Source organism: Psittacula echo (assembly GCF_963264785.1).
Source record: "Psittacula echo genome assembly, chromosome: 2".
In the NCBI taxonomy this organism is placed as follows: Eukaryota; Metazoa; Chordata; class Aves; order Psittaciformes; family Psittacidae; genus Psittacula; species Psittacula echo.
The window spans coordinates 1,103,057-1,114,135 of NC_137737.1; positions in this window are offsets into that span (position 1 = coordinate 1,103,057).

The window sequence follows — 11,079 nt, forward strand, 5'->3', positions numbered from 1 at the left end:
TCTCCTTCCCTTTTTTTCCCCGGCCCCCCTTCCCTTTTTTTCCCCGGCCCCCCTTCCCTTTTTTTCCCCGGCCCCCCTTCCCTTTTTTTCCCGACCCCCCTTCCCTTTTTTTCCCGACCCCCCTTCCCTTTTTTTCCCGACCCCCCTTCCCTTTTTTTCCCGGCCCCCCTTCCTTTTTTTTCCCGACCCCCCTTCCCTTATTTTCCCGACCCCCCTTCCCTTTTTTTCCCGACCCCCCTTCCCTTTTTTTCCCGGCCCCCCTTCCCTTTTTTTCCCGGCCCCCCTTCCCTTTTTTTCCCGACCCCCCTTCCCTTTTTCTTCCCTAAAGTCTTCTCTTTTTTTCCCGACCCCCTTCCCCTTTTTTTCCCGACCCCCTTCCCCTTTTTTTCCCGACCCTCTTCCCCTTTTTTTCCCGACCCCCCTTCCCTTTTTTTCCCGACCCCCCTTCCCTTTTTTTCCCGACCTCCCTTCCATTTTTTTCCCGGCCCCCCTTCTCTTTTTTTCCCGGCCCCCCTTCCCTTTTTTTCCCCTAAACTCTTCTCTTTTTTCCCCGATACCCTTCCCTTTGTTTCCCGACCCCCCTTCCCTTTTTTTCCCGGGCCCCTTCCCTTTTTTTCCTGACCCCCCTTCCCTTTTTTTCCCGACCCCCCTTCCCTTTTTTTCCCGACCCCCCTTCCCTTTTTTTCCCGACCCCCCTTCCCTTTTTTCCCGACCCCCCTTCCCTTTTTTTCCCGACACCCCTTCCCTTTTTTTCCCCGGCCCCCCTTCCCTTTTTTTCCCCGGCCCCCCTTCCCATTTTTTCCCCTAAACTCTTCTCTTTTTTCCCCGAACCACTTCCCCTTTTTTTCCCGACCCCCCTTCCCTTTTTTTCCCGACCCCCCTTCCCTTTTTTTCCCGACCCCCCTTCCCTTTTTTTCCCGACCCCCCTTCCCTTTTTTTCCAGACCCCCCTTCCCTTTTTTTCCCGACCCCCCTTCCCTTTTTTCCCGGCCCCCCTTCCCTTTTTTTCCCGATCCCCCTTCCCTTTTTTTCCCGACCCCCCTTCCCTTTTTTTCCCGACCCCCCTTCCCTTTTTTTCCCGACCCCCCTTCCCTTTTTTTCCCGACCCCCCTTCCCTTTTTTTCCCGACCCCCCTTCCCTTTTTTTCCCGACCCCCCTTCCCTTTTTTTCCCGGCCCCCCTTCCCTTTTTTTCCCGGCCCCGCTTCTCTTTTTTTCCCGAACCCCCTTCCCTTTTTTTCCCGACCCCCCTTCCCTTTTTTTCCCGACCCCCCTTCCCTTTTATTCCCGGCCCCCCTTCTCTTTTTTTCCCGGCCCCCCTTCCCTTTTTTTCCCGACCCCCCTTCCCTTTTTTTCCCCACCTTCCTTCCCTTTTTTTCCCGGCCCCCCTTCCCTTTTTTTCCCGGCCCCCCTTCCCTTTTTTTCCCGGCCCCCCTTCCCTTTTTTTCCCGGCCCCCCTTCCCTTTTTTTCCCGGCCCCCCTTCCCTTTTTTTCCCGGCCCCCCTTCCCTTTTTTTCCCGACCCCCTTCCCCTTTTTTTCCCGACCCCCTTCCCCTTTTTTTCCCGACCCCCTTCCCCTTTTTTTCCTGACCCCCTTCCCCTTTTTTTCCAGACCCTCTTCCCCTTTTTTTCCCGACCCCCCTTCCCTTTTTTTCCCGGCCTCCCTTCCCTTTTTTTCCCGGCCTCCCTTCCCTTTTTTTCCCCGGCCCCCCTTCCCTTTTTTTCCCCGGCCCCCCTTCCCTTTTTTTCCCCGGCCCCCCTTCGCTTTTTTTCCCTACCCCCCTTCCCTTTTTTTCCCCGGCCCCCCTTCCCTTTTTTTCCCCGGCCCCCCTTCCCTTTTTTTCCCGACCCCCTTCCCCTTTTTTTCCCGACCCCCTTCCCCTTTTTTTCCCGACCCCCTTCCCCTTTTTTTCCTGACCCCCTTCCCCTTTTTTTCCAGACCCTCTTCCCCTTTTTTTCCCGACCCCCCTTCCCTTTTTTTCCCGGCCCCCCTTCCCTTTTTTTCCCGGCCTCCCTTCCCTTTTTTTCCCCGGCCCCCCTTCCCTTTTTTTCCCCGGCCCCCCTTCCCTTTTTTTCCCCGGCCCCCCTTCGCTTTTTTTCCCTACCCCCCTTCCCTTTTTTTCCCCGGCCCCCCTTCCCTTTTTTTCCCCGGCCCCCCTTCCCTTTTTTTCCCCGCCCCCCTTCCTTTTTTTTCCCGACCCCCCTTCCCTTATTTTCACGACCCCCCTTCCCTTTTTTTCCCTACCCCCCTTCCCTTTTTTTCCCGACCCCCCTTCCCTTTTTTTCCCGGCCCCCCTTCCCTTTTTTTCCCGGCCCCCCTTCCCTTTTTTTCCCAGCTCCCCTTCCCTTTTTTTCCCGGCCCCCCTTCCCTTTTTTTCCCGGCCCCCCTTCCCTTTTTTTCCCGACCCCCCTTCCCTTTTTTTCCCGACCCCCCTTCCCTTTTTTTCCCGACACCCCTTCCCTTTTTTTCCCGACCCCCCTTCCCTTTTTTTCCCGACCCCCCTTCCCTTTTTTTCCCGACCCCCCTTCCCTTTTTTTCCCGACCTCCCTTCCCTTTTTACCCCGGCCCCCCTTCCCTTTTTTTCCCGACCCCCATTCCCTTTTTCTCCCCTAAAGTCTTCTCTTTTTTTCCCGACCCCCTTCCCCTTTTTTTCCCGACCCCCTTCCCCTTTTTTTCCCGACCCTCTTCCCCTTTTTTTCCCGACCCCCCTTCCCTTTTTTTCCCGACCCCCCTTCCCTTTTTTTCCCGACCCCCGTTCCCTTTTTTTCCCGACCCCCCTTCTCTTTTTTTCCCGGCCCCCCTTCCCTTTTTTTCCCGACCCCCCTTCCCTTTCTTTCCCGACCCCACTTCCCTTTTATTCACGGCCCCCCTTCCCTTTTTTTCCCCAACCCCCTTCCCTTTTTTTCCCGACCCCCCTTCCCTTTTTTTCCCGACCCCCCTTCCCTTTTTTTCCCGACCCCCCTTCCCTTTTTTTCCCGACACCCCTTCCCTTTTTTTCCCGACACCCCTTCCCTTTTTTTTCCCCTGCCCCCCTTCCCTTTTTTTTCCCCTGCCCCCCTTCCCTTTTTTTTCCCCTGCCCCCCTTCCCTTTTTTTCCCCGGCCCCCCTTCCCTTTTTTTCTCCGGCCCCCCTTCCCTTTTTTTCCCGACCCCCCTTCCCTTTTTTTCCCCGGCCCCCCTTCCCTTTTTTTCCCCGGCCCCCCTTCCCTTTTTTTCCCGACCCCCCTTCTCTTTTTTTCCCGACCCCCTTCCCCTTTTTTTCCCGACCCCCTTCCCTTTTTTTCCCGACCCCCCTTCCCTTTTTTTCCCGACCCCCTTCCCTTTTTTTCCCGACACCCCTTCCATTTTTTTCCCGACCCCCCTTCCCTTTTTTTCCCGACCCCCCTTCCCTTTTTTTCCCGACACCCCTTCCCTTTTTTTCCCGACACCCCTTCCCTTTTTTTCCCCGGCCCCCCTTCCCTTTTTTTCCCCGGCCCTCCTTCCCTTTTTTTCCCCGACCCCCCTTCCCTTTTTTTCCCGACCCCCCTTCCCTTTTTTTCCCCGGCCCCCCTTCCCTTTTTTTCCAGACCCCCCTTCCCTTTTTTTCCCGAACCCCCTTCCCTTTTTTTCCCGACCCCCCTTCCCTTTTTTTCCCGACCCCCCTTCCCTTTTTTTCCCGACCCTCCTTCCCTTTTTTTCCCGACCCCCCTTCCCTTTTTTTCCCGACCCCCCTTCCCTTTTTTTCCCGACCCCCCTTCCCTTTTTTTCCCGACCCTCTTCCCCTTTTTTTCCCGACCCCCCTTCCCTTTTTTTCCCGACCCCCCTTCCCTTTTTTTCCCGACCCCCCTTCCCTTTGTTTCTCGACCCCCCTTCCCTTTTTTTCCTGACCCCCCTTCCCTTTTTTTCCTGACCCCCCTTCCCTTTTTTTCCCGACCCCCCTTCCCTTTTTTTCCCGACCCCCCTTCCCTTTTTTTCCCGGCCCCCCTTCCCTTTTTTTCGCGGCCCCCCTTCCCTTTTTTTCCCGGCCCCCCTTCCCTTTTTTTCCCGGCCCCCCTTCCCTTTTTTTCCCGGCCCCCCTTCCCTTTTTTTCCCGGCCCCCCTACCCTTTTTTTCCCGACACCCCTTCCCTTTTTCTCCCCTAAACTCTTCTCTTTTTTTCCCGACCCCCTTCCCCTTTTTTTCCCGACCCCCTTCCCCTTTTTTTCCCGACCCCCTTCCCCTTTTTTTCCCTACCCCCTTCCCCTTTTTTTCCCGACCCCCTTCCCCTTTTTTTCCCGACCCCCTTCCCCTTTTTTTCCCGACCCCCTTCCCCTTTTTTTCCCAACCCCTTCCCCTTTTTTTCCCGACCCCCTTCCCCTTTTTTTCCCGACCCCCTTCCCCTTTTTTTCCCGACCCCCCTTCCCTTTTTTTCCCGACCCCCCTTCCCTTTTTTTCCCGACCTCCCTTCCCTTTTTTTCCCGGCCCCCCTTCCCTTTTTTTCCCGGCCCCCCTTCCCTTTTTTCCCCGGCCCCCCTTCCCTTTTTTTCCCGGCCCCCCTTCCCTTTTTTTCCCGGCCCCCCTTCCCTTTTTTTCCCGACCCCCCTTCCCTTTTTTTCCCCGGCCCCCCTTCCCTTTTTTTCCCGACCCCCCTTCCCTTTTTTTCCCCGGCCCCCCTTCCCTTTTTTTCCCGACCCCCCTTCCCTTTTTTTCCCGACCCCCCTTCCCTTTTTTTCCCGGCCCCCCTTCCCTTTTTTTCCCGGCCCCCCTTCCCTTTTTTTCCCGGCCCCCCTTCCCTTTTTTTCCCGGCCCCCCTTCCCTTTTTTTCCCGACCCCCCTTCCCTTTTTCTCCCCTAAATTCTTCTCTTTTTTTCCCGACCCCCTTCCCCTTTTTTTCCCGACCCCCTTCCCTTTTTTTCCCGACCCCCTTTCCTTTTTTTCCCGACCCCCTTCCCTTTTTTTCCCGACCCCCCTTCCCTTTTTTTCCCGACCCCCCTTCCCTTTTTTTCCCGACCCCCCTTCCCTTTTTTTCCCGACACTCCTTCCCTTTTTTTCCCCGGCCCCCCTTCCCTTTTTTTCCCCGGCCCTCCTTCCCTTTTTTTCCCCGGCTCTCCTTCCCTTTTTTTCCCCGGCCCCCCTTCCCTTTTTTTCCCCGGCCCCCCTTCCCTTTTTTTCCCCGGCCCCCCTTCCCTTTTTTTCCCGACCCCCCTTCCCTTTTTTTCCCGACCCCCCTTCCCTTTTTTTCCCGACCCCCCTTCCCTTTTTTTCCCGGCCCCCCTTCCTTTTTTTTCCCGACCCCCCTTCCCTTATTTTCCCGACCCCCCTTCCCTTTTTTTCCCGACCCCCCTTCCCTTTTTTTCCCGGCCCCCCTTCCCTTTTTTTCCCGGCCCCCCTTCCCTTTTTTTCCCGACCCCCCTTCCCTTTTTCTTCCCTAAAGTCTTCTCTTTTTTTCCCGACCCCCTTCCCCTTTTTTTCCCGACCCCCTTCCCCTTTTTTTCCCGACCCTCTTCCCCTTTTTTTCCCGACCCCCCTTCCCTTTTTTTCCCGACCCCCCTTCCCTTTTTTTCCCGACCTCCCTTCCATTTTTTTCCCGGCCCCCCTTCTCTTTTTTTCCCGGCCCCCCTTCCCTTTTTTTCCCCTAAACTCTTCTCTTTTTTCCCCGATACCCTTCCCTTTGTTTCCCGACCCCCCTTCCCTTTTTTTCCCGGGCCCCTTCCCTTTTTTTCCTGACCCCCCTTCCCTTTTTTTCCCGACCCCCCTTCCCTTTTTTTCCCGACCCCCCTTCCCTTTTTTTCCCGACCCCCCTTCCCTTTTTTCCCGACCCCCCTTCCCTTTTTTTCCCGACACCCCTTCCCTTTTTTTCCCCGGCCCCCCTTCCCTTTTTTTCCCCGGCCCCCCTTCCCATTTTTTCCCCTAAACTCTTCTCTTTTTTCCCCGAACCACTTCCCCTTTTTTTCCCGACCCCCCTTCCCTTTTTTTCCCGACCCCCCTTCCCTTTTTTTCCCGACCCCCCTTCCCTTTTTTTCCCGACCCCCCTTCCCTTTTTTTCCAGACCCCCCTTCCCTTTTTTTCCCGACCCCCCTTCCCTTTTTTCCCGGCCCCCCTTCCCTTTTTTTCCCGATCCCCCTTCCCTTTTTTTCCCGACCCCCCTTCCCTTTTTTTCCCGACCCCCCTTCCCTTTTTTTCCCGACCCCCCTTCCCTTTTTTTCCCGACCCCCCTTCCCTTTTTTTCCCGACCCCCCTTCCCTTTTTTTCCCGACCCCCCTTCCCTTTTTTTCCCGGCCCCGCTTCTCTTTTTTTCCCGAACCCCCTTCCCTTTTTTTCCCGACCCCCCTTCCCTTTTTTTCCCGACCCCCCTTCCCTTTTATTCCCGGCCCCCCTTCTCTTTTTTTCCCGGCCCCCCTTCCCTTTTTTTCCCGACCCCCCTTCCCTTTTTTTCCCCACCTTCCTTCCCTTTTTTTCCCGGCCCCCCTTCCCTTTTTTTCCCGGCCCCCCTTCCCTTTTTTTCCCGGCCCCCCTTCCCTTTTTTTCCCGGCCCCCCTTCCCTTTTTTTCCCGGCCCCCCTTCCCTTTTTTTCCCGGCCCCCCTTCCCTTTTTTTCCCGACCCCCTTCCCCTTTTTTTCCCGACCCCCTTCCCCTTTTTTTCCCGACCCCCTTCCCCTTTTTTTCCTGACCCCCTTCCCCTTTTTTTCCAGACCCTCTTCCCCTTTTTTTCCCGACCCCCCTTCCCTTTTTTTCCCGACCCCCCTTCCCTTTTTTTCCCGACCTCCCTTCCCTTTTTTTCCCGGCCCCCCTTCCCTTTTTTTCCCGGCCCCCCTTCCCTTTTTTTCCCGGCCCCCCTTCCCTTTTTTTCCCGGCCCCCCTTCCCTTTTTTTCCCGACCCCCCTTCCCTTTTTTTCCCCGACCCCCCTTCCCTTTTTTTCCCGACCCCCCTTCCCTTTTTTTCCCGACCCCCCTTCCCTTTTTTTCCCGACCCCCCTTCCCTTTTTTTCCCGGCCCCCCTTCCCTTTTTTTCCCGGCCCCCCTTCCCTTTTTTTCCCGGCCCCCCTTCCCTTTTTTTCCCGACCCCCCTTCCCTTTTTTTCCCGACCCCCCTTCCCTTTTTCTCCCCTAAAGTCTTCTCTTTTTTTCCCGACCCCCTTCCCCTTTTTTTCCCGACCCCCTTCCCTTTTTTTCCCGACCCCCTTTCCTTTTTTTCCCGACCCCCTTCCCTTTTTTTCCCGACCCCCCTTCCCTTTTTTTCCCGACCCCCCTTCCCTTTTTTTCCCGACCCCCCTTCCCTTTTTTTCCCGACACTCCTTCCCTTTTTTTCCCCGGCCCCCCTTCCCTTTTTTTCCCCGGCCCTCCTTCCCTTTTTTTCCCCGGCCCCCCTTCCCTTTTTTTCCCCGGCCCCCCTTCCCTTTTTTTCCCCGGCCCCCCTTCCCTTTTTTTCCCGACCCCCCTTCCCTTTTTTTCCCGACCCCCCTTCCCTTTTTTTCCCGACCCCCCTTCCCTTTTTTTCCCGGCCCCCCTTCCTTTTTTTTCCCGACCCCCCTTCCCTTATTTTCCCGACCCCCCTTCCCTTTTTTTCCCGGCCCCCCTTCCCTTTTTTTCCCGGCCCCCCTTCCCTTTTTTTCCCGGCCCCCCTTCCCTTTTTTTCCCGACCCCCCTTCCCTTTTTCTTCCCTAAAGTCTTCTCTTTTTTTCCCGACCCCCTTCCCCTTTTTTTCCCGACCCCCTTCCCCTTTTTTTCCCGACCCTCTTCCCCTTTTTTTCCCGACCCCCCTTCCCTTTTTTTCCCGACCCCCCTTCCCTTTTTTTCCCTACCCCTCTTCCCTTTTTTTCCCCGACCCCCTTCCCTTTTTTACCCCGACCCCCTTCCCTATTTTTCCCCGACACACCTTCCCTTATTTTCCCCAACCCCCCTCCCCTTTTTTTCCCCTAAACTCTTCTCTTTTTTCCCCGACCCCCTTCCCTTTTTTTCCCGGCCCCCCTTCCCTTTTTTTCCCGGCCCCCCTTCCCTTTTTTCCCCGACCCCCTTCCCTTTTTTTCCCCGATCCTCTTTTCTTTTTTCCCGACCCCCTTCCCTTTTTTTTCCCGACCCCCTTCCCTTTTTTCCATCCCCCGGTTCCTCTATTTCCGTCCCCCCTTCCCTCTCTTTCCGGCCCCCCTTCCCTCTTTTTCCATCCCCCCTTCCCTCTATTTCCGGCCCCCCTTCCGCCTTTTTCCCACCATCATCCCGTTGTTTTTCCGACCCCCGTCCCTTTTTTTTCCCGACCGCCTTCCGTTTTTGGCCATTTTTATTCCATTTTTGCCCATTTCTTACCTGTTTTAAACCTTATTTGGCTATTTCTAACCCATTTTTGCTTATTTTTAACCCATTTTTGCCCATTTCTAACCCATTGTAAGTCTTTTGGCTATTTCTAAAAGCATTTTTGGCCATTTCTATTCCATTTTTGCCCATTTCTTACCTGTTTGAAACCTTATTTGGCTATTTCTAACCCATTGTTCCTTATTACTGACCCATTTTTTCCCCATTTCTAACCCATTGTAAGTCTTTTTTGGCTATTTCTGAACAGTTTATGGCTATTTGTAGCCTGTTTTAAGCTTTTCTTAGCTATTGCCAAAATGGTTTGGGCTATTTCTAAGCCTTTTTTGCCCAATTTGAACTCTTTTTAAGCCATTTTGGCCATTTCCCAACCATTTTTGTCCAGTTCTTACCCATTTCTAGCCATTTCTAACCCATTTTTGCCCTTTCCTGTCTTGTATTAACCCATTTTTGCCCATTTCTAACCCATTGTAAGACTTTTGGCTATTTCTAAACTTGTTTGGTCTTTTCTATTTCATTTTTGCACATTTCTTACCTGTTTTAAACCTCATTTGGCTATTTCTAACCCATTTTTCCCCATTTCTAACCCATTTTTGTCCTTTCTTAACTTGGTTTCACCCATTTTTGCCCATTTCTAACCCATTGTAAGTCTTTTTTGGCTATTTCTGAACAGTTTACGGCTATTTGTAGCCTGTTTTAAGCTTAACTATTTCTAAACTGGTTGGGGCTATTTCTAAGCCTTTTTTGCCCCATTAGAACTCTTTTTAAGATATTTTGGCCATTTCCAAGCCATTATTGTCTGTTTCATACCAATTTCTTGCCATCTCTAACTCATTTTTCCCTTTTCCTAACTTGGTTTAACCCGTTTTTGCCCGTTTCTAACCCAGTTTTGCCCACTTCTAACCCATCGTAAGTCTTTTGGCTATTTCTAAAACCATTTTTGGCCATTTCTATTCCATTTTTGCCCATTTCTTACCTGTTTGAAACCTTATTTGGCTATTTCTAACCCATATTTGCCCATTTCTAACCCATTTTTCCCCATTGCTAACCCATTGTAAGTCTTTTTTGACTATTTCTGAACAGTTTATGGCTATTTGTAGCATGTTTTAAGCTTTTCTTAGCTATTGCCAAACTGGTTTGGGCTATTTCTAAGCCTTTTTTGTCCAATTTGAAAACTTTTTAAGCCATTTTGCCCATTTCTGAACCATTTTTGTCCAGTTCCTACCAATTTTTTGCCATTTCTAACCCATTTTTGCCCTTTCCTGTCTTGTTTTAACCCATTTTTCCCCATTTCTAACCCATTTTTCCCTTTTCCTAACTTGGTTTAACTCATTTTTGCCCATTTCTAACCCATTTTTCCCCGTTTCTAACCCATTGTAAGGCTTTTTTGCCTATTTCTGAACAGTTTATGGCTATTTGTAGCCTGTTTTAAGCTTTTCCTAGCTATTTCTAAGCTGGTTGGGTCTATTTCGAAGCCTTTTTTGCCCAGTTTGAACTCTTTATAAGTTGTTTTGGCCCTTTCCCAACATTTGTGCAGTTCTTACCCACTTCTTGCCCTTTCTAACCCATTTTTGCCCTTTCCTATCTTGTTTTAACCCCTTTTTCCTCGTTTCTAACCTATTTTTCCCCTTTCTTAACTTGTTTTAACCCATTTTTCCCCATTTCTAACCCATTTTTGCCCATTTCTTAACTTGGTTTCACCCATTTTTCCCCATTTCTAACCCATTTTTCCCCATTTCTAACCCATTGTAAGTCTTTTTTTGGCTATTTCTAAACCATTTTTGGCCATTTCTATTGCGTTTTTCCCATTTCTTACCTGTTTTAAACCTTATTTGGCTATTTCTAACCCATTTTTGCTTATTTTTAACCCATTTTTCCCATTTCTATCCTATTGTAACTCTTTTGGCTATACCATTTTTGGCCATTTCTAAACCATTTTTGCCCATTTCTTACCTGTTTTAAACCTCATTTGGCTATTTCTAACCCATTTTTGCTTATTACTGACCCATTTTTCCCCATTTCTAACCCATTGTAAGTCTTTTTTGGCTATTTCTGAACAGTTTATGGCTATTTGTAGCCTGTTTTAAGCTTAACTATTTCTAAACTGGTTGGGGCTATTTCTAAGCCTTTTTTGCCCAATTTGAACTCTTTTTAAGCCATTTTGGCCATTTCCCAACCATTTTTGTGCAGTTCTTACCCATTTCTTGCCATTTCTAATCCATTTTTGCCCTTTCCTGCCTTTTTTTTTACCCATTTTTGCCCATTTCTAACCCATTGTAAGTCTTTTTTGGCTATTTCTAAACCATTTTTGGCCATTTCTATTCCATTTTTTTCACATTTCTTACCTGTTTTAAACCTCATTTGTCTATTTCTAACCCATTTTTCCCCATTTCTAACCCATTTTTCCCCATTTCTAACCCATTTTTCCCCATTTCTAACCCATTTTTCCCCATTTCTAACCCATTTTTCCCCATTTCTAACCCATCGTAAGTCTTTTCTGGCTATTTCTAAAACCATTTTTGGCCATTTCTATTCCATTTTTGCCCATTTCTTACCTGTTTGAAACCTTATTTGGCTATTTCTAACCCATATTTGCCCATTTCTAACCCATTTTTCCCCATTGCTAACCCATTGTAAGTCTTTTTTGACTATTTCTGAACAGTTTATGGCTATTTGTAGCATGTTTTAAGCTTTTCTTAGCTATTGCCAAACTGGTTTGGGCTATTTCTAAGCCTTTTTTGTCCAATTTGAAAACTTTTTAAGCCATTTTGCCCATTTCTGAACCATTTTTGTCCAGTTCCTACCAATTTTTTGCCATTTC